Source organism: Hylobates moloch, unplaced genomic scaffold (genome assembly GCF_009828535.3).
Source record: "Hylobates moloch isolate HMO894 unplaced genomic scaffold, HMol_V3 SCAFFOLD_11, whole genome shotgun sequence".
NCBI lineage: Eukaryota > Metazoa > Chordata > Mammalia > Primates > Hylobatidae > Hylobates > Hylobates moloch.
The window spans coordinates 89,746,919-89,770,759 of record NW_026652286.1 but is presented as its reverse complement, the minus strand read 5'-3'; the positions used below and the strand labels follow the sequence as shown (position 1 = coordinate 89,770,759).

At 39.1% G+C, this 23,841-nt stretch overlaps 1 protein-coding gene across 11 annotated transcripts in view; it reads left to right on the top strand.

Annotated features, from left to right (window-relative positions):
* SIK3 (SIK family kinase 3) overlaps positions 1-23,841 on the top strand; it is a 269,595-nt gene that overhangs the window by 103,224 nt on the left and 142,530 nt on the right. Inside the window, exon 1 of one of the 11 annotated variants that reach the window (XM_058446638.1) lies at positions 12,598-12,989. The exons of 9 other annotated variants lie outside the window; for them this stretch is intronic. The gene's annotated coding sequence lies outside the window, so the exon portion shown is untranslated. Of the gene's footprint in view, positions 1-12,597; positions 12,990-21,434; positions 21,522-23,841 lie in introns of those variants that run through there. One more of the 11 variants, XM_032167485.2, reaches the window with a different exon arrangement.

The following is a 23,841-nucleotide window of genomic DNA, read 5'->3' as shown; positions in this document are numbered from 1 at the left end:
AGTAGAGCAGTCAGTGTGGCTCCAGGAAGCAGGATCTTAACCACTGTGCTCCAAAGTGTTGTTTTTCAGAGAAAGGAAGATTAACATTCTTTCCTTCGATGTATTTTTTTCCTTGCTAATTCCCTATCTCCTTACCTACAATGTGGCTTAGTGGTCTTAGGACAAAGGTTTGGCTTGGAGACTTCAAAGAGGTTTGTCCATTTCAGACTCTTCAAAAACAGTTACTGGTTACTTACAAATAATACTTTGTAATTCAGTAACTGAAAAATCAAAACAACTTTAAACAGATTTTAAGGCTGGAGAAGGGAGGCTAGCTAATTTCATAAATTTGTTGAAGTTTGATTTTCTTTACCCTAGTTGTATCGTAAATAGGAATGGTTTTTTATATTTAAACTTGTTTAAATATACTGTTTATACCTGTTTAAATGCTAAGCCAACAAAAGCTCTCTGAAAGAATACATGCACACAAACACATGTCTGTTTCGTCATGGATGTGTAACTCACTCATGGTTGCTCCTCCTGATGTCTGTGTGCCACACAGTTCGGAAAAGGCACTTGCTTGGCTGTCACGCTCTAGGTTCCCTTTGTCATTTGTGACAATTGGTCTCTTTGCTGTACATCTTTTGGGATGAAGGATTGAGCTCTTGTAAAAGCATTTCAGAGGTTTTTCAGCTAATGATTTTTCCTCTCATTCTTTACTGTTTGGTTTCCTAGGCAACCCAGCCTCCCCTTGCGCCCTGCTGACGTCTGTTCAGCCCCTCTTCCTCTCCACTACCCCTCCCGTTACTCCAGTTGTTTTTTCATTGCTGCTTTAGGATTGCACTAAAGGAATATACATGTTTTCCTAAATATCTGCTCCTCTATACTTTTTAGAATATATTAGAAGGATGGGAAGAAAAAAAATCATTTTTAGAAGCTAAGTAACGTGTATTTTTAGGTCAGTTATAACAGGGTTTCATCCATGTAAGGCTAAATTTATTCTGTTGTTTCTAGTGTTGGTTTTCTTTTTTAAAGTTAAACAATAATAAAGAAATTGTCCATTTAAACCAGGAATTCCAAAAAAAAAAAAAACCCAGGAATTCCATAATTAAGCTATTTTAGGAATGTAAGGTGTTGTATAGGAAAAAAACAGTCTGAAAATGGTGTGCATAATTGTGTTTCTAGATGGTTATGCTCTGATTTGTTTTTTTAAAAAATCAATTGTGTCTGTTAAAAGCATTTCTGTTACTGTGGGGAGGGATTTTTTTTTTATTATACTTTAAGTTTTAGGGTACATGTGCACAATGTGCAGGTTTGTTACATATGTATACATGTGACATGTTGGTATGCTGCACCCATTAACTCGTCATTTGGCATTAGGTGTACTAGCTTTTGGGTGAGTGCAGTGGCTCATGCCAATAATCCCACCAGCCTTTGGGAGGCTGACATGGGAGGATCACCTCAGGCCAGGAGTTTGAGACCCATCTGGGCAACATAGTGAGACCCTGTTTATTAAAATAAAAATAAAAGTAAAAATAAAATAAAATAAAAATCTGTCTAGTTGTTCACATTTGGTCCTTTAGAGATACTTTTTTGAGACAGAATCTCACTCTGTCACCCAGGCTGGAGAGCAGTAGCATGATGACGGCTCACTGCAGCCTCTATCTCCTGGACTCAAGTGACCCTCCCATCTCAGCCTCCCGAATAGCTGGGACTATAGGTGCATGACACTACGTCTGGCTAATTTTTAAATTTTTTTTGTAGAGATGAGGTCTCTCCATGTTGCCTAGGCTCGTCTTGAACTTTTGGGCTCAAGAGTCCTCCTGCCTTGGCTCCCAAAGTGCTGGGATTATTATAGTCATGAGCTACTGCTCCTGACCTAGTGATAACTTTTTGAATCCCAATTCCTTGATCTTTAGCATCCTAGGCAAAGACAACCATTTCTGCTATGTAAAGCACAGTGAAAACCCCTGCTTCTCTATATACAAATGAGACAGATTGTACACTTAATATGTATTAACTGTATGGTCCATACAGTTAATGTGCTGCATGGTCCATCCTAACCGTAGTGCTAATTGCCATATCATTTACTTTTACATTTGGAAGCATTTTACTTTGGCCTCAATGTAATTTTGTTTTTTTAATGCTGTAGAGTGTATGGGATATAGGTAAGGAGTAGATAAGAAAGGAAACAATAGAATCAGAAATAGTAAGAATTGCTATATAAATGCCTTTCCCTGTGAATGAACACAAATATATGAGGTGGTTTTTTTTTTTTTTTTTGGTCTTGCTCTGTTGCCCAGGCTGGAGTGCATTGGTAGGATCTTAGCTCACTGCAGCCTCCGCCTCCTGGGTTCAAGCAATTCTCTTGCCTCAGCCTCCTGAGTAGCTGGGATTATAGGCGCCCACCACCACGCCTGGCTAATTTTTTGTATTTTTAGTAAAGATGAGGTTTCACCATGTTGGCCAAGCGGGTCTCGAACTCCTGACCTCAAGTGATCCGCCCGCTTTGGCCTCCAAAAGTGCTGAGATTCCAGGTGTGAGCCACCACGCCCGGCCATGAGTTTTTTGTATGTATGTCTAAATATGTAGAAAGACAAGATTTACCCCCTTTTTGGTGTCTATAATAAATTTAGTGATATACATGTATGGGTGTATATGTATATAGATATGAAGGCTGTGAGTTAGAAATGAAAAACCTGCCATAAAAGCGAGAGGAAGGAGGAGTCAATTTTGCCTGAAGATGTCAGAGAAGGCTGCATTGAAAAAATTTGCCATAGACTTGGTGATAGGAGATTGAATGGGCATTACTAGCTGTGTGTAGTGGTTACTACCAAAAAGTATGGGGATAGGAGGGGACAGTGGCTGGGAATATTGGAAAATCTAGTTGAAAGATAGGTTGAAGGCTGATTGTGAAATAGTTTCACTTACTTTATCATTTAAGTAATAGGCAACCACCAAAATTTGTTTGGTTAGACCTTTTAGATCAGATTTGTATTTTGAGAGTATCTCTAAAGTATAGAATTATGTGTACTTCTTGACTGAAACTATATGTTAAATAATGAATTTGTAACTTAGTTATTAGAGTATTCAAATTATACCTGTTTCCCCCCCTTCCCTCAATTTTTAGAAAGCATTCTCTAATGAGGCAGGGGTTTTTGTTTGTTTTGAGACAGGACCTTGCTCTATTGCCCATACTGGAGCGCAGTGGCATGATCTCGACTCACTGCAACCTTCGCCTCCCGGGTTCAAGTGATTCTCATGCCTCAGCCTCCCTTGTAGCTAAGATTATGGGCGTGTGCCACCATGCCTGGCTAATTTTTGTATTTTTGATAGAGACGGGGTTTTGCCATGTTGGCCAGGCTGCTCTCGAACTCCTGGCCACCTCGGATCTGTCCACCTCGGCCTCCCAAAATGCTGGGGTTACAGGCATGAGCCACCATGACCAGCCAAGGCAGGTTACATTTATATTGGTTAAAAGTTAGTGCGTGATATTAAATCCTTAGTCTCCCACTAACCAGCTCTCTCTCTGACCTTGGATAAGCCTTAAATTTTGGTTTAATTCATTTGTAAAACAAGCATAATAATGCTTACCTGAAAGAACTGTTGTGAGGATTTGATTGAACGGGATAATATGTAAAGCACAGCTCTTGACACACTGTAAATGTAGCTGAAAAATAGTAGTGATTATTTTGTGGTAACAGCCTTCATTGTAGAAGAAGATTAATGGAATGCGAAGGATTAATGATTTTGGGAGGTGAAGGGGAGGAGACCTTGTTAAGTAGATTAATTAGGAAGTTATTGGTTTGTCCAAACAGTGCTTTTAGGTGACAAGGGAATTCAGTGTGGAAGAGGAGGTTTGGCAGGAGAAGAAAATATAATCAGTTTAGTTGTAGGTGGGTTGAGTTTAAGGTACCCAAGGACGCAAAGGTAATATTGTGGGGATGACTGTTGGAAATATGAAGCCTGGAGTTACGAATGTGGAAGTTATTGCTCTCTGGTTGGAGATACCTGTGTCTGGGAAGAGTGATCGAGTGAGTAGAGGCCTATTAATGTTTTCTTTTTATAAAAAATTTACTTTTAATATGGTGCCAATAAAGTAATTTGCACTGTTGTGCTAAGGTATTCGACTACGTATTCTGAGTTTGGATTTGTTGCTTTACTTGTTAATGTGTATGGGTTATACCCAGTTTTGGTAAGCCTCCTGACCTTTGGCCCCATTCACTGCATTCTCTCTATCTCTCAAAGGGAAAAAGAAGTCCATTCTTTGAACTGGGGAGTGCTCTGATGTTGGCAGGTCTACTCCTCCTCAGGTCTAGACACTCTTGGCCTCCACAGTGGTTTTATTCAGGAAAGTTCTCACCTTTGAATTGTAGACTTAGTGCAGACTTGCTGGTAGTTGGCTAGGCGGGACCACAGCAGTGATTGGTATTGGTAAGTACATGTATTGCTGCCAAGAAGTTGCATAGTTCATGTGTTCAGTCATAGCCTTTTCTTTATATGACGACCCTGCTAAAATACAGAATGGCCTGCTGCCTTCTCACAGAAGCTCTACTGTTCCCAGCTTATTTTTTTCTGAGTGAGAAGAAAAGGTCTTTTGCCTCTGTTTTCAGACTGAAATTTAAATTTCAGCTGCCTTGGATCCTATATAATAAAAGATTGAGACACAGAAATTATCCTATTAGACTTGAAATTTCAATTGCTTCTACTTCCCAGTTTGTAGTAGTGTTTGAACCTAAAATCCTATGTGTGTTTTTAGTTACCTTTTCAAGTTAAACGTTCAGAAACTATCTGCTTAAGTTAAAAATTTACCCTTGTTCATTGCCCAACCATATCTTACTTCATGTGTCAAAATCTGCATGATATTTTTAATTTGGAAGTCCACAGTAGTGGGAAATCATAGGAACTCACAGTCAGGGTATTCACAGTAACTACTCACAGTAATAGGAACTCACAGTCAAGTCTAATTTTTCATTTTAATTTTTCCAATCCCTTCTTTACTTCTAGTATACTAATAGAAAAACTTGGGTTGCCTTTAGTTTCAATTTATAATTTTTATTAGGATTTTACTGGTACTGTATCTTTTTGGTACTGGAAGTCTCAGAGGACTGACCTGGTTCTACTTATTTGCTCTTGGGATTTAGAAGGATAGTTTCTATTGTGTTGAGCTAGCAACATTTTGCTTATTTTCAAGAGGCAGAGTTGCAGAGTACTAAATTGCAAGGTTGTGCAGACCTTAAATAAGTGTATGGTGAGCTATAAAGTTACAAAGTTAAATTAGTTTCTGGCTGGCCCACATTGTTTCCAAAGTTGACTTTGCATTTTAAAAGGCCTTACTGATTTAAAAAGTGAATAGAGAACTGCCTGGAAACACATATCATCTGAGAGACATTTCAACATGCGGGAAAAAAAAAAAAAAGTGGAAGGAAAGGTGCTGCTGGCTGGGCATCATAGACTAGAAACCTGCATCTAAAGTTTAAACTGCTTGGGTAAGACATGTTTTCCTGGTTTATCCTCATGTTTTTTTCCATCTGTGTTCCCTTGCCATTATTACCACCAAATACGGGAGAATACTCCTTTACTTATTGTAGTATTATTTGGGAGACAGACTAGAGTGTGGATTATGTAGGGGCAGAAAGGGAGACTTGAGGTTTTTGTTTTGTTTTGTTTTGTTTTTTCTTCCAGTATTTAGGTTCATTGATGTACACGGCATATGTTGTCTTCTTTTAGATTTTTCAGTGAAGTTTTGTACTCCTCTCCATAAAACTCTCACACATTTATATTTACACACATATATGTAATATATATTATTTATTTATTTATTGAGAAAGAGTCTTGCTTTGTTACCTAGGCTGGAGTGCAGTGGCATGATCATGGCTCGCTGAAGCCTCAACCCCAAAGACTCAAGCAATCCTTCCGCCTCAGCCTCCCAAGTAGCTGGGACCACAGGTGCACATTAATATGCTTGGCTAATTTTTTAATTTTTAAGTTATTGTTATTATTGTAGAGATGGGGTCTTGCTATGTTGCCTAGGCTGGTCTCAAACTCCTGAGCTCAAGCAGTTAACTTGCCTTGGCATCCCAAAGTGCTGGGATTGTAGGTGTGAGCACCACTGGCTGGGCCAATGTTTTTTCTCTTATGTTTCTTCTGATACTTCGTGGCTATTCTGAATGTGTTCTTTTAAAAATTATCATTAGAAAGTTACTGCATTTTTCTTTTTTTCTTTTTTTTTTGAGTCAGAGTCTCGCTCTCTTGCCCAGGCTGGAGTGCAGTGGCACGATCTCTGCAAGCTCCACCTTCCGGGTTCACGCCATTCTTCTGCCTCAGCCTCCTGAGTAGCTGGGACTACAGGCGCCTACCACTGCGCTCGGCTAATTTTTTGTAGTGTTAGTAGAGATGGGGTTTCACGGTGTTAGCCAGGATGGTCTCAATCTCCTCGTGATCCACCCGCCTCGGCCTCCCAAAGTGCTGAGATTACAGGCGTTACTGCATTTTTCTGCACCAGGATCTCTTTATTTTGTACTTAGGCTTTGCTTGCTCCCTCTTTGCTTTAGTTTCATCATCTGTGAAACAGAGGTTAGGTTAGAATAAGAAATTTCCAAAGATCTTTCTACTTCTCACAGTACGTGGTTCTGTGTTGAGGTAACGTCCTTTACATACCTCATGAAGTTAGTGCTAATTGTACCATCCAAACCACACATAAGTTCTGTGAATACAACCAAACAGATTTGTTCACATGTATTTGCATGTGTTTCAACTTACCGTGTTCTCTGCATAATGATTCTTCAACAGTTTGAGGTAAAGAGTGAATACTTCAGTTTAAAAATACAGTCAAAAGTATAGTTTCTTATTCTGGTGGATGTGGTTTACTACTACCTCCTCCCCCTGCGTTTTAGTTTGTTGCTGTGCTAGTTTTATTGCATATTTTCTCTCCTAAAAATAGATGGTCTTTATCTAAAGCATAGTTTTTATAAATATTTGCATCTCAAGTAAATTTTTTCCTACCGCATGAATTTCATGTGGTGAGTTCCATGAAAGCAGGTTGTGTTAAGAGCACATTCTCCTATTACCTGTTTATTCTTTTCCATACCTCTGCCCCAAGGATCTTGTTTACAGATGTCAGAATACTGGCAGTTTGAGTAGTACTCTTGAAGAGTAATTTTTTATATTTATTTCTGCTGGGTTGAAGGAGGTAGATGTACTCATTATCTCTCAGAATATCTATTCAGTCCTAACCCCCAAAATATACCTTAGAAACAGGCTCTCTCTTTTTTTTTAAAATCTTTTATGAAGACATACGATACACACATTTCTCTTAGATGCTGGCCAGGAATTTGTTTGAACAAATTGAAATGGCAAGTTTTAACCCTAATTTGAATAGAGTTCCAGAAAACGAAGTTAGGGCAAAGGTTGGTGAGGAGTCATATTGGAGTGTCACTGAGCTAGTACCAATTTGTTTGTTTGTTTTATGGTAAAATGCACATAATATAAAACTTAGCATTGTAACCATTTTTAAGTGTACGGTTCACTAGTGTTAAGTACATTTCTATAGTTGTGCAATCAATCTCCAGGACTCTTTTCATCTTGCAAAACTGAAACCGTACCCATTAAGTAACAACTCCTCATTTCCCCTTCCCTCCAGCTTCTGGCACCACCATTCTACTTTCTGTTTCTATGAGTTTGAGCCAGTATTTGTTTAGTTTTTTCATTTTTGTCTTGAGAACTTGACCTTCTTTATGACAGCTAAATGGACATTGAACATGAAGAGGAGAATAATCCAGTAAAACTGGTAGCCACTCTTCATGATCTTTGAGTGTTGGTAGTTGCCAACCCCGAAATTAGAGTATCAGTCAATCTTCTGTAATGCAGAGTTTGGAAATTGCTATTCCTTGTGTTTGAGGATGATGACAATAGCTAGTGACTAACAGTTACGTGGTACTTATGACATGCCTGAAGATAGAGGAAAGACCTGCTTCTGGGAAGAAAGAGTAAAGGAAAGATTGGGTGCATGGCAGTGTATAGACACATAAAGGAAGTTCTTGTCTGTTTTCTCTGTTAAGCTCAAAGCTAAGTCATCTGTTGAAAGTTAGGGGGCTCAGGTTGGTTAGGAGGTTTAAATAAAGTGACAGATGTTTGCAATTACCAGGAAATGGGATAGAGACTCATCAGGGAAAGTAGAATAATAATAATAGTATTAGTGGTAATAATAACAACAAGAACAGCTGATAATGACTAGTTATCTGTTCTATGCCAGCTACTACATTTTATGTTGTAATCTTTATAGCAACCTTATTAAAGTAGTTGTTATTACAGGTAAGAGACTAAGTTGCAGAGTTAGGATGCCAGTGTCACTCTGCTGCCCCAAGCCCAGGTGTTCTTTCCTTTTTCTGCACTGTTAATGGCATTGGGAGTGTCTGCGTGACACTGCAAGCCAGAAGTTTAGAGTATAATTTTTAGAAATTGTTCTTCAGAGAAAGGAGGAAGAGTGGGCTGAAGAAAAAGCTATATGTCTAAAACATCACAATTATGTTGACATTTTTTTGCCACCAGAATGATTGATGCCCTTGATGGGTCATTTTACTAAATAAAATGAGTTACCACAGCCCAGTAGAAGCCCAGATCTGGTTTTGTGACCTTAACAGAGGTATCTGAAATTATAAATTGATTTTCTTCCGATAGCCCGCCATCTGAAATAACTGGATTGAGGTTCATGTCAGTAAATTCTTCAGTTTCTATGTAGGGAAAAATGAGGACCTTTTTGTTTGTAATTATTCTATTTATTGAACAGTTATTAGTTGTACTTCTAATCTGTACTAGAAGACTATATTACAAAGTGTTTATTTTCCCGAAACAATGGCTTCTCTTGATTCATGTGCATTATTGCCCTAAATAAATTGAAATTTAGAAAAAGAAAAACCCAGTTTTCTTACTATCATACATGCAAGCTTAAGTTTTCTTATTTGTTTGTTTTTATTTGACATACATGAAGGTTATTTCCAAAGATACAAATGGAGGCCAAAACAGTTTGACATAAAGCAGACCAAAACAGATTGAATTATATTGTACCTCTACACTGACTAGCATTTTGATGTCTAGATGGATAAGTAAGCATAATGCTAATTTACAAGCGCAAACTCAGCTAGTAAGATTAACTAATTTCTAGGCTGTAATGAATTTATATAAATATTCTTGTTATTCAGATGGGAAACCTCATAACTGTGCCGTGGATTAGACTTGCATTGCCTAAAACTGGAGAATGTAACTCTTTTTGTATTTTTGACAAACCCACAGCCAGCATGATAGAGAATGTAACTTTGCCTCCCAAATCTGTGTATGTCAGATCACTTATAATTGGAGCTGCACGGTTCCCTCTTCTAGGTTTGACTCTTTAAACTTGGTAACATCTCATTAGGCTAAATGAATTCTCCATGCCCTATTGTCTATCTTGCTGTGTTGCCTAACACTTTGATTTTAACATTAGGAAAACAACTACCAAAAAACATGAGATAAAACACAAAATAGATGAATACCACTAGCTTGGTAATATAAACCATTATATAACAGGGATTTGCTGCAGACTCTTCTCACACATAGAAAACTTTTCCAAAAGACATTTTTGAAGTTTTGCTATGAAGAAAGTTTGCCAGTGACTGAAAGAACCTTTTGTAGGTCCCTATTTGGGAGTGCAGTAACTGGTGCTTCTGGACTCTATACACAGAGATCCAAGACTAGGAAAATATCTCAGGGTAAAGCTATCTAAGTTTTGTATCCAAAAGCTATTAATTTCTTCAATTATGAGAAGAAACCACAAATTGCCTAATGGCCTTGGTATTTCGTTGGTATGGAGAGAAGGATGATCTCAGAAGACTTGTAGGCCTGTCTTGGGGTGTCTGTGTGTGTGTGTGTGTGTTGTTTTTTTTTTTCCAACTTATAAAAAAACTCAACAATCAATCTTAGCCACGTTTTTGAAACCGTAGATATTCTAAGTTAGCAAATCCAAATCAGTACACAAAACAACCATTTTTGCCAGCACCAAATGCATACTTTGCTGAGCTTTCGTATCTGGGCTCCAGAGTTTATTCATAGCAAATTCTGACATCTGCTAAGTTCTATTATGACCCAGAGGGGAGTGAAGTGAAGTAGGATGAAGAATCTGGAAACGCATGCTGCCTATAGGGTAAATTGCATTGAGGAATTTGCATCCATGTAGCTTTTCCCCTTATGGACCACTGTGACGTTTGGTAGGCTGAACTAAAAGGTCATATTGCTCAAGATGAACAACAATAAATGGTTTGTTCAGTGACTTGTTAAGCCTACTGCCAGTGCCTCCTAATAGCCAAAATAGCTATTTCTCTTCTGGGATATATGAGTTTGATTGTCATCTTTTTGGGAATATGGTAATTTGTAGCCATCACTTTCAGCATGGTGGGGAGATGTAACATTTAAAGGTTCTTATCCCAGTGGTTTACAGATCCCTTTTCCCCCCACAAACTGCTGCTGCTTCTTTTGAACCTTGAATGCTACCATGGTTTAATTTTTTTTTTTTTTGAGACAGAGTCTTACTCTGTCACCCAGGCTGGAGTGCAGTGGCATGATCATGACTCACTGCTGCCCCAGCCGCCTGGACTCAAGTGATCCTCCTGCCTCAGCCACCCAAGTAGCTGGGACTACAGGCACATGCCACCACACCTGGCTAATTTTTAGATGGGATTTTGCATGTTGCCCAGGCTGGTCAAGCAATTCTCCCACCTTGGCCTCCCAAAGTGCTGGGATTACAGGTGTGAGCCCTTATGCCCGGCCTTCCTTTGCTTTTCTTTTCTTCAGTTGTTCAGTTCTAGACCGTGTTTACAGTAGATACAGGGGCACAGCTCCCAATAGTGTTTAAAACATACGAAGTATCGGGTCGGAAGTTAGCATCTCTAATAAGTTGAAATTCCCCCAGATTTGCTTTATAGGAAGTATATTAAGAACATTTTCCAAAGCATTTTCATTCAACTGATATATGATATTTTACATAGCTGCCTTATTAAAATACAGATGTATTCTTGAAATTATTGATCTTTTTTTTTTTTTTTTTGAGATAGTCTTGCTGTGTCGCCCAGGCTGGAGTGCAGTGGCGCAGTCTCGGCTCACTGCAACCTCTGCCTCCTGGGTTCAAGCGATTCTCTTGCCTCAGCCTCCCGAGTAGCTGGGACTACAGGTGCCCGCCACCACGCCTGGCTAATTTTTTATATTTCAATTTTTAATAAATGAAATAAGATGAATGATGAGTAATTCCTTTTTCAGTAATATAGTAGATTAGATATTCAGAGAAATCCTTTCTGGTCAGAACATTTGTGGTTTTTTTTTTTGAGACGGAGTCTCGTACTGTCACCCAGGCTGGAGTGCAGTGGTGTGATCTGAGCTCACTGCCACCTCCGCCTCCTGGGTTCAAGCGATTATCCTGCCTCAGCCTCCTGAGTAGCTGGGACTACAGGTGCGTGCCACCATGCTCAGCTAATTTTTGTATTTTTAGTAGAGATGGTTTTCACCATGTTGGCCTTGCTCTCTTGACCTTGTGATCTGCCCGCCGCAGCCTCCCAAAGTGCTGGGATTACAGGCGTGAGCCAGCTGGAAGATTTTTAAATGAGGCTAGGAAAGGTAAAAATGCATGAGCACATATAACGTTCTGGAACTAGTGTAAGAAAAACAATTGAGGCCGGGCACAGTGGCGCGCGCCTGTAATCCCAGCACTTTGGGAAGCCAAGGTGGGCAAATCACAAGGTCAGGAGTTCAAGACCAGCCTGGCCAACATGGTGAAACCCTGTCTCCACTAAAAATACAAAAAATTAGCTGGGCGTAGTGTTAGGTGTCTGTAATCCCAGCCACTCAGGAGGCTGAGGCAGGAGGATTGCTTGAACCCAGGAGGTGGAGGTTGCAGTGAACCGAGATCACCCCACTGCACTCCAGCCCGGGTGACAGAGTGAGACTCTGTCTGAAAAAAAAAAAAAAAAAAAGCATCATTTCATAAAGCAGAGGAAGCCCTGAAGGTGGTGGTGGTTCTGAGGGTTTCTTGTAGGATTAGAGCAAAGTGGAGGGACAAGAGACAAGTAGTACCTAAGCATAGTGGAAGGTCCTACTGGAGACTGTCCCAGATGGAATTGGGACCCTGGAGGGTGCAAGTCTTCAGTGCATGAGTAGAAAAAAGATGTCCTGCATGCAGGGACTTGCCTCTTACTGTCTTGGATCTGGTTGGAGAGGGGAAAGAAGCCTCCCATGTAATTGCCTAAGCAGACGCCCATACTCAAAGATTTGCAGTCAGATTTTATACTACCTGTGAGGACTGAAAATCTCTAAACTGAAAACTTAGTTGAAAGTATTCCCATTTGGTTATTGTCCCCAGTGTCTGGGAGAATCAAATTCATATCTCTTTTAAATTAATTAATTAATTTTAGAGACAGGGTCTTGCTATGTTGCCCAGGCTAGTGTTGAACTCCTAGGCTCAAACAATCCTCCTGCCCCGGCCTCCGAAAGTGCTGGGATTATAGGCATGAGCCACCACGCCTGGCGAAAACACACTCTGTAGTTAGGCCTTAAAGACTTTTAATAGAGGAAGTTGCAAGAAATGTGAGTTTGCATAAGAAAATAAGTAATTATGAGTTGGTTATTTTGAGTCAGATGGGGCAGATTCCATTTTCCAGATATGGAAACAGTATTTCCTGACTCCTGCTCTTCTAGAATCTCACTATTGTGCTGTCAAGAAGTAGAATCTCTTTCTATTGAAGCTAGGCAGGCCTTTGTGACTGCTTTGACCAAAAGAATATGACAGAAGTGATATTATTTCATTTCTGAGGCTAAGTCATAAAAATACCACACATTTCTTTATTCTCTTGGGATGTTCATTCTTGGAACCCATCAGCATACTGTGAAGAAGCCCATGGAGAGATCCATGTGGAAAGGAACTGAGGTCTCGGGCCAGTGGCACCAGCTATAAGCTTCCAGCTGACGGCCAGTACTGACTTGCCATCCTTGTAAGTAAGCGATCCTGCAAGTGGATCCTTCAGTTCTCTATCAAGCTGCCCTGGGTGATGCCATGTGGAGCAGAGGAAGCTCTCCTCTCTAAGCCCTGAACAGATTGCTAATTTGTGAGCCAAATTAGTAATTATTGTTATTTTGATCCACTAAATTTTGGAGTGGTTTGATATGTATCGATTGACAGGTAACTAAACATCGGTGGTAACCATCAGTCTTATAAAGCCTACAGATGTTTAAAAAAATAAAGGAGGAGGTTAAAAATATGATGAGGAGACTCTTAAAACTGATGAGGAAAATATGGAAGAAGAACTCAGTCTCTGTAGAACTTCTAGAAATAAAAAACATACAGGTGCCCCCAGACTTATGATGGTCTGATTCTAATTTTTCTTTCTTTTTTCTTTCTTTTCTTTTTTTTTTTTTTTTTTTCGAGACAGGGTCTTGCTCTGTTGCCCAGCTGGAGTGCAGTGGCGTGATCTCAGCTCACTGCAGCCTCCACCTCCTAGGCTCAAGTGATCCTCCCACCTCAGTCTCCCGAATAGCTAGGAATACAGGCAGGCACCACTATACGCAGCAAGTTTTTTTTACTTTTAGTAGAGACAGGGTTTTACCATGTTGCCCAGGCTGGTCTCAAGCTCCTGAGCTCAAGTGATCTGCCCGCTTCGGCCTCCCAAAGTGCTGGTATTATAGGCATGAGCCACCTCACCTGACCTGATTATGATTTTTCAACTTTACAATGGTGTGAAAGTTATATTCATTCAGTAGAAATTATACTTCAGTACAGTATTCATGAAATATTCAGCACTTTATTGTAAAATAGGCCTTGTGTTAGAATTCAAGCTTGTCTAACCCACCTTGTTTTGTTTTAGGCTTTTAGCAGCCTGAAGCCATGGTTTTTAGTTTCTCCCTCTAGTGATAAGCGGAAAAGATGGTTGAGGAAGGGGCTTTACTGAACCAACCAGAAACAGGAACTAAGAACCCAAGCCTGTGTTCCCTCCCTTGGACACCCCTGTAAGATGATTTTGCTCAGTTGTAAGGCTAACATCAGTGTTCTGAGCATATTTAAGGTAGACCAGGCTATGATGTTAGGTAGGCTAGGTGTATTAAATGCATTTTTGACTTAGTAATATTTCAACTTACTAAATAGAATGGGTTTATAAGGACATAAGCCCCTTGTAAATTGAGGAGCATTTGTAGTGAAAAATACAATGGAAAGAGGATACAGAGTAGAGTAAATTAATGAACTGGAAAATAGATCTGAAGAAAATTTCTAGAATTTAGTACAGAGAAAGAAGAGATGGAACATATGAGAGGTTTAGTGACATAGAGAATGAGACGATAACATTTATCTGATCTAGTCGATCCCAAACTTTTTAAATCTTAGGATCCTTTATGCCTTATGTGCTCTCTCTTTTTTGTTTGTTTGTTTGTTGGAGATGGAGTCTTGCTCTGTTGGCCAGGCTGGAGTGCAGTGGCATGATCTTGGCTCATTGCAACTCCACCTCCCAGGTTCAAACGACTCTCCTGCTTCAGCCTCCCAAGTAACTGGGACTACAGGTGTCCATTACCACGCCTGGCTAGTTTTTGTAATTTTAGTAGAGATGAGGTCTTGCCATGTTTGTCAGTCTCGTCTTGAACTCCTGACCTCAAGTGATCTGCCCACCTTGGCCTCCCACGGTGCTGGGATTATAGGCATGAGCCACTGCACCCAGCCTACTCTTAAAAATTATTGAGGACCCAAATTGCTTTTGTTTATGTGAGTTACATTTATAATTTGGCCTCATTTTTGCTTATATGTTATAGTTCCACTAAAAGTTTACTTTAAAAAAGAAACATCATAGAGTGAGAAGGTGAGCCACAACTTGAGAGATGTACTGACAAAGATTTGTTAGCCAGAATATAAAAGAATTCCTCAAATAAAAAAAAAATTAGGAAAAATGGAAATAGGAAAGTCATGAAAAAGTTAATTTTACAGGAGTAGGAACAAATGGTTCATGAACATATAAAAGATCCTCAACCTTTTTAGTAATCAAGAAAATGCAAATTAAAATGGCGAGGAACTGTCTATCTTCTGCTCATCCCCTTTCCCCCACCAAACAGGGAAAAATTAAAAATATAGTTACAGTTGTTAGAGATGATATGAGCAGTAGGAGCAGTCCTACTGTTAGGTACCTTCATTTTTGAAAACAATTTGGCTTTACCTAGTGATGCCTAGGTATGTGCCCTAGTGAAATTCTTGTGCGCATGGCTTAAGAGACATATGTAAGAATATTTAAATTATTGTTCATAGTAGCTAAAAGTCCAAACAACTCAAATGTCTAGCAACTGTAAGGCGTAAACACAGTTGGTATATTTATAAAAGGGTGACCTCTGAGCATAAAATGAATTAAGTGCCACTACATACATCTTCGTAGAGGAATATTCCAAAATAGTGGGGATCAAAAAAGGCAGTTAGAAATAATAAATATGGGCTGGGTGCAGTGGCACAAGCCTGTAATCTCAGCACTTTGGGAGGCTGAGGCAGGAGGATCCCTTGAGCCCAGGAGTTCAAGACCAGCTTGGGCAACATAGCAGGACTGTTTCCCTACAACAAATTAAAAAAAATATTATCTGGGTATGGTGTTGTGTACCTGTATTTCTAGCTACTCAGAAGGCTGAGGTGGAAGGATCACTTGAGCCCAGGAGTTTGCAGCTACAGTGAGTTATGCTCATATCACTCCACTCCAGCCTGTACATCATTGTGAGACCCTGCCTCAAAAAAAAAAAAAGTATGATTCTATTTGCATAAAGTTTAGATGCAGGCAAATCTAAACAATATGTTGTTGTTTGGGGATACATATATGGTAAGATTATAAAGAAAAGCAAATGAACAAACTTCAGGATGGTGGTTTTCTTAGAGTGGGATGAGGTGGTGCTATGGAATGGAAGAGTACATAGGAACTATGGTTTGAATATGACATATTTTACAATAAAATTTTTTATAAGTATGTTGTTGAAAGGAACCCTGAGGTAATTCTTTTTTCTGAAGAAGACTTTTGGTAATGCAGATAGTAATTCTTTTTTTTTTGAGACGGAGTCTCACTCTGTCAGCAAGGCCGGAGTGCAGTGGTGCGATTTCAGCTCACTGCAACCTCCGCCTCCCCGGTTCAAGCAATTCTCCTGCCTCAGCCTCCCGAGTAGCTGGGACTACAGGTGCATGCCACCACGCCCAGCTAAGCTTTTGTAATTTTAGTAGAGATGGAGTTTCACCGTGTTAGCCAGGACGGTCTCGATCTCCTGACCTTGTGATCCACCCGCCTCGGCCTCCCAAAGTGCTGGGATTACAGACGTGAGCCACCATGCCTGGCCTGCAGATAGTAATTCTTAATCTTTTGGTACATGCTCTTGCACATAAAGTTTTACAGTAAATATATTTTGCATTTTTTTTCCTGAATTTCTTTATGTCAACCTTGCTAAATAGAGAGCGTGCCTAGGAAGAAGATGAAACTAGGAGAATTCATCCACAAGCTTAAGTTCAGTGGTTGTAGCCTTAGAATGAGAAATTAGGCCTTTTATTCTACCTGTCTCAAAATTAGCTGATTATTGTTAAAAACCAAAGACTGTTTCTTAGTTTGTTTGTTTTTATTTTTTGTTCAGGAGCAGAAGCACTCTTTTGCCCCTAGCCCTAGCTTGAATCTGCTGTTTGTTAAATACCTCCATGAATTGACATCTCTTCCTTTTCCGAAGGAATGTGAAACCCAATAATTACACACAGACCTGACCTACTTTGGAGGAACCAGAGGACAAAGAAACCCTAGATTTCTTCGTCCTTTTTCAACTAAAAAGCAGAGATTTTTGGGAGGTGAGGGCCAGAACTTCCTGTATCTATTCTTCTTTGAAGAGCCCAACTCACCTAAGAAGTTTCTGGCTGGGCATGATGGCTCATGCTTGTAATCCAGCACTTTGTGGGTCTGAGGAGGGAGGATGCCTTGAGCCCAGGGGTTTAAAACCATTCCGGGCAACATAACGAGACTCTGTCTCTATGAAAAGGAAGGAAGGGAGGGAGGTAGGGAGGGAGGGAGGAAGAAGAAAGAAGTTTTCCGTTGTGTGTGCTGCTTGTAGGCTAGTGGACTTGATTCTAATGAAGCCTTTGCATGTCTGCTGATCCAGAAATATTTGGTCTTTTCTTTTTTTTTTTTTTTTTTTTTTGAGACGGAGTCTCGCTCTGTCGCCCAGGCTGGAGTGCAGTGGCGCAATCTCGGCTCACTGCAAGCTCCGCCTCCCGGGTTCACGCCATTCTCCTGCCTCAGCCTCTCCGAGTAGCTGGGACTACAGGCGCCCGCCACCACGCCCGGCTAATTTTTTGTATTTGTTAGTAGAGACGGGGTTTCACCGTGGTCTCGATCTCTTGACCTCGTGATCCGCCCGCCTCGGCCTCCCAAAGTGCTGGGATTACAAGCGTGAGCCACCGCGCCCGGCAATATTTGGTCTTTTCCCAAGGCTCTATGGCTTTGGGAAAATAACGATGAAATACCTATTTATTTTTTATTTTTAATTGTCCTATTTTATATGTTTGATTTTTGTAAATACCTCAGCCCTTTTTAAAAAGAAATAGTTGGAATATAAACATATATTCTCATTAATTAATAAATCAGCTGGATGACTAGTCCAAACTATTATTCCATTATCATTGTCACTGCCCTGTAACTTATTTTAGTTGTATCTTAGTTATATTTACCTGTTATTATTTTGCTAATTTGATAGTTTATTGTCAAAACAATTTTTAATATTTGTCTATTGACATTTTTTAAAAAAAAATAGAAAAAAATTCTCCTAAACCACAATCAGAAATCTTTTCATTTGATTCATTAACAGTTACTAAAACACCACAACTGGGTTCTGGGTCCTAGGCCCTGTAGGGGTGCTCACACAACTTTACTAAACACCAACCTTAGCAGAGGAAGATGACTATCAATATCTGGAATATCAAGAACTAGAAGAAACAAGATAATGTGGTCCTAGCAGATAAATGGGATAGATTCAAGAATTCAGAAATAAAACCTTACACTTACAGTCATTTGACTTTTGTTAAGTCTGCGAAGATAATTCATTGGAGAAAGAAGAGTCTTTTCACCAAACAGTGCTGGAATAAGTGTATATCCATGTTCAAAAGAATGAAGTTGGACCTTTGCTTTATACCATATGCAAAAATTAACTTCAAGTGGACCACAAAACTCTCTAAGAGTTTTCATAGAGTTTTATAGTTTTAGCTCTCACATTTTTGAAGAGAAGAAAACATATGAGCAAATCTTTCTGATTTGGAGTTAGGCAGTGGTTTCTTAAATAGACTACCAAAAGCAGAAGGGACAAAGGGAAAAATAGATAAATGGACTACATCAAAATTAAAAACTTTTGTTCGGCAGACAATACCATCAGAAAATTGATGACAACCCACAGAATGGAAGAAAATGTTTGCAAATCGTACATCTGATAAGGAACTTGTATTTAGAATATATAAAAGCTTTTATAACTCAATAGTAAAAAGGCTAATAATTTAAAAATAGAGGAAAGATTCCAATGTGTAATACCCCTCAAAATGTATGCAGTTAGTCCACAAACACATGGAAAGATTCTCAGCATCATTAGTCATCAGGAAAATGCAAATAAAATCCACAATGAGATACCACGTATCCACTAAGATGGCTGTAATAAAAAAAGATGGACAATAACAAGTGTTGGTTAGGATATGTGGAAGTAGAACTTTCTGGCATTGCTGGTGAGAGAATTTAATGATGCAGCAGCTTTGTCATTTCTTGAAAATGTTTAAAGTTTCAAAAAATGTTAAAAGTGGAATTACCATATAACCCAGCAATTCCACTGCTAGGTATAAACCCAAGATAAGTGAAAACACATTCACATCAAAATTTTATGAATGTTCATGGCAGCATTATTCATAATAGCCAAAAAGCAGAAACAACCGAAATGTCCATCAACTAAAGAATGGATAATTAAAATTAATATATCCATACAATGGAATATTATTTGGCAATAAAAAGTAATGAAGTACTGATACATGCATGCTCCAAGGTGAATGCCCCTTGAAAACATTATGCCAAGTAAAAGAAACAAGTCACAAAAGGACCACATATTGTATGATCTCATTGAGATGAAATATTTAATATAGGCAAATTTATAGAAAGAAAGTGGATTAGTGGTTGCCTAGGGCTGGTGGAGGGATAGGAGTGGGGGAATGAGGAGGGACAGCTAAACAGGTATGAGGTTTCTTCTAGTCGGAACAAAAATGTTCAGTTTAGATTGTGATGGTTGCACTATTCCTGTGAATTTACAAAACACATTGAATTTTACACTTTAAATTGGTGAATTGCATGGTATGTGAATATCTCAATAAAGCTGCTTTTTTTTTTTAAATAACTAGAATACAAAGGGAAATTCTTGCTGAGGAGAAATAATAATGTGATTATTTGTCTTGTTAATGAATTTCATGTCCTCGTTCTGGCTAAATATTTGTGAATTTTTTTAAAAGTCTACTTTCAGAAAGAGTTTCAGGTATCTTTAACAGAAGATCAATAGATTAAAACAAATTTAAAAGAATTAGGGCCAAATAGTGTAGGGAAGAAGAGAGATGGATACTATTTTACCAGAAAACTTAGGCTAAGTAGAACTACCACAGTTCATTTAGCTTTTGCTTTCTGGCAGTACAGGCCAACAAGAAAACATGAATTCCTTAACTAACATTATTATTAAATAAAAGGAAAAAATCCAATTGAGAAAACCAATTTCCCAGCACCACACTGTAAGTCAAAACTTAATACCCTGTGAGTTGATATCAGGTTCACAAAACCATGTCTAAAAGAAAAATTCTTCAATAATAAAATTTTTTAAAAGATTTCAAGGCCAGGTACGGTGGCTTATATCTGTAATCCCAGCACTTTGGGAGTCCAAGGCAGATCACTTAAAGCCAGGAGTTTGAGTCCAGCCTGGGCAATGTAACAAGACACTGTCTCTACAAAAACAAACAAACAAACAGAAACCCCTATGGTGGCACATGCCTGTAGGCCCAGTCACTGGGGAGGATCACTTGAGGCCAGGAGGTTGAGGCTGTAGTGAACTGTGATTGTGCCACTGCGCTCCAGCCTGGGTGACAAAGACCCAGTTTCAAAAGGGGGAAAAAAAAGGGTTCCAAAGTGTTCTTTATATGAAAACCATTTTGACTCTGGATATAGGTCTAGTGAGTCTAGTGAAGAAAGTTGTCTGTTAAGCGTTCTGGTTACTTGAACTGACAGAAAGCAGAAAGCTGTTGTTTAGTCTGGTATCTCCAACATTAAATAGAAGTTTCCTAACAAAACAATTTAAGACTGAATTTGAATGTGGTGCTAGAAGAGCAGAGCATTCCATTATGATGTTTGAAATGAACTATTTTAGAATAGCTTTAGATGTATAGAAAAATTGCAGATATAGTACAGAGGTCCCAAACACCTCACGGTCAGTTTCCTCTATTCTTACTATCTTACAGTAATGTGATACATTTGTCATAATTAATGGACCAATATTAGTACATCCTTATTAAAGTTCATACTTTAGTCAAATTCCCTTAGTTTTTACCAGAATGTCCTTTTTCTGTGTCAGGATCTTGTCCAGGATACCACATGCCATTTAGTCACCATGTCTCCTTAGGTTTCTCTTAGCTGTGACAGTTTCTCAGTCTTTTCTTGTTTTTGATGACCTTGACGGTTTTGAGTAGTACTGGTCAGGTATTGTAGAATGCCCCTCAGTTGGAATTTGTCTGATGTCTTTGTCATGATTAGATTGGGGTTATAGGTTTTAAGTGGTAAGATAACCAAGGTAAAGTGCCATTTTCATCACATCATACCAAGGGCACATACTATCAACATGACTTATTACTGTTGATGCTAACCTTGATCACCTGGTTCAGGTAGTGTTTGTCAAGTTTTTCCACCGTAAAGTTATTTCTTTCCCCCCCTTTCATAATATACTAGCTGGAGGGAAGTCATTAGATGCACGTGCTTTTGATAGCATTTTGTGCAACTGAAAAAAGTAACTTTGTTTGGTAAACTAAGGAGCCTGACATATTTACTTTTCCAGTGGAGAGCTTACCTATGTTTACACAGAGTTTGCTGGAATCTCTACAAGTAAGGCTAAAGCAAAGCTTTTCTCAAGAAAGAGCTTTAGTTTTGTTCACATGCTTGAACTCTTGCTTGAAACTGCTACAGTTCTGTACTATAAATTATGGAAGAGATTTCCTTGGCCTAGAATTTCTTGGAGATGATAGTTGTCTACCTTATAAAGAACCATGAGCTGTTAGTTTTCTGTTACTATGTAGCAACCTGCCACAAATTTAGCAGCTTAAAGCAGCACACATTTACTGTCTTACAGTTTCCATGGGTCTTGAGTCCTGGCATGGCTTAGCTGAGCCCTCTGCTCAGGGTCTCAGAAGGCTGTACAGTATTAAATGGACTGCATTGTCACCTGGAGGCTTAACTGGGAAAGAAGTTACTTACGAGATCGTTCAGGTAATTGGTAGAATTGCTTTATGAGTGAGGATCCCAGCTTTTTGCTGGCTGTTGGCTGGAGCTCCTAGAGAGACTGATCCTAGAGAGACTGCCCACAGTTCTTTGATGCCACCCACAGTTCCTTTTCCTGAGGGCTTCTGTAACATGGCCATTTACTTCATTAAGCTCTCTAGCTCCACTTGGAAGAAAGGGAGCATATTACATAAAGGCATGAATAGGTCTGTCATTATGTGTATGTGTGTGTGTGTGAGAGACAACCATTGGGGGCCAGTCATCGTGGGGTCTGTTTGTCACACAGAATATGACTTCTTTTATTTTTATTTTTAATTTTTTTGTGGGTACATAGTAGGTGTATATATTTCATAATATGACTTCTGAAGAGAATATTTAATTTTGAGTAGGACTGCATCCAGTAAGTCTGTCTTGATGAAAATTAGTTGCAGAGTACATCCCAAATGTTAGTTTAACCCAACAGAGCTGGTTGTAGTAAAAAGAATAAACTTTACTTTTAAAAATAATGGGTACAAGGTTAAATGAAGATAGGCAGAGATGTTCAATGCAGCATACCAGCTGGGGATGAAGAAAGAAGTTGGAGGATAAGTGAAATACTGTGATATGTTTTCCTTGTTTCAAAATTTTGCTAAAGTCTGATGCTGTCGGTCATCCATTCTTTTATTAGTCAATTATCTCTGTTTATATAAAACAACTGGTTACCATAAAATCTACTTTTGAGAAGGAGCAAAACATAACGTAGTGAAGGGCTCAGGTTCTTGAGCTCGACTGTCTGGCTTCAAGTCCTGCCTCTGCCATTCAGTGCTGTATATCCAGGGCACATAACTTCATTGGTATGTGTCTCAGAAACATCTGTAAAATGAGAATAATAGTACCTACTCCATAGGGTGTTGTTGTATGGGTTAAGAGTTAATGCCTGTAATTATTCTTTTTTTTTTTTGAGTCAGAGTCTCGCTCTGTTGCCCAGGCTGGAGTGCAGTGAGGCGATCTCGGCTCACTGCAGCCTCCGCCCCTCCAGGTTTAAGCAGTTCTCTGCCTCAGCCTCTGGAATAGCTGGGATTACAGGTGCGTGCCACCACGCCCGGCTAATTTTTCGTATTTTTAGTAGAGATGGGGTTTCACCATCTTGGCCAAGCTGGTCTTGAACTACTGACCTTGTGATCCACCCACCTCGACCTCCCAAAGTGCTGGGATTACAGGCGTGAGCCACCAAGCCTGGCCATTATTCCTCATTTTTTTCAAGTGCGGTAAAGGTGTCATCGTTATGTTTAAAAAAAGAGAAGGACTCCTGTTTGAGGTATATTGAAGTAGTTACAGATGAAATGATATGGTGATTGGGATTTTGGAGAAAGTTGTTAGAGGTATAGATAAAACAATTGACTATAAAGTAATAATTCTTGGAGCTGATTGATGCTTTATTTTATTGTCTACTTTTGTTAATATTTGAAAATTTTCTTTACAAAAAGTAACAAAAAAATTTAGTGCCTTGGCACATATTAGGTGCTCAGTATATTTTACCTATTCTTACTATGCTTATGTTTAATATATTGAAATTAACTAGTCTAAAACAAAAAATATAAAACAAACTAAAATTGACTCTTTGACCTTCTCATTTCTAAGTGAGAAATTTGGTAATGGAAACATCGTCAAATTTGGCTGACATTGGATTATGCTACATTTCATAGACTCAGATTCTTGGTTTCTGTGTTCATGTCTTTCTGGTGTGGTTGTAATTTACAGTTTAATTAATTTGACCTACTTGTTGCCCGCTTCACATTCCATTTAATTTAGTCTGCCATTGTTTGTTCTGTAAGTGGGTTGGAAATTAATGTCAATATTATTATTTAGTGTTCTTAGTTTTAACAGTGGGAAACATCGACTTTACCAATAGTGAAAATATTAGCAAATGCCAAGGCTTTTCTGGGCAAACAGTGGTGTTATGTTTTAGTTTAATGTATTTAATTGAGGAAAGAAACACTTAGTCACCAAGGTTATCTCAAATGTGGTAAATGCATTTTTCTGCTTATTATCATATGGTCCTACATTATATAGCACTGTAAAACTAGATGACTTAGGGCTGGGTGTGGTGACTCATGCCTGTAACCCCAGTGCTTTGGGAGCCTGAGGTAGGAGGATTGCTTGAGGCCAGGAGTTCTAGATCAGCTTGGGCAAAGGAGCAAGACCCCTTCTCTTAAAAAAAATTAATTTAGCTGGGCATGGTCGTACGCGCCTGTAGTCCTAACTACTCAGGAGGCTGAGATGGAGGATCGCTTGAAGCCAGGAGGTTGAGGCTACAGCAAGCTATTAT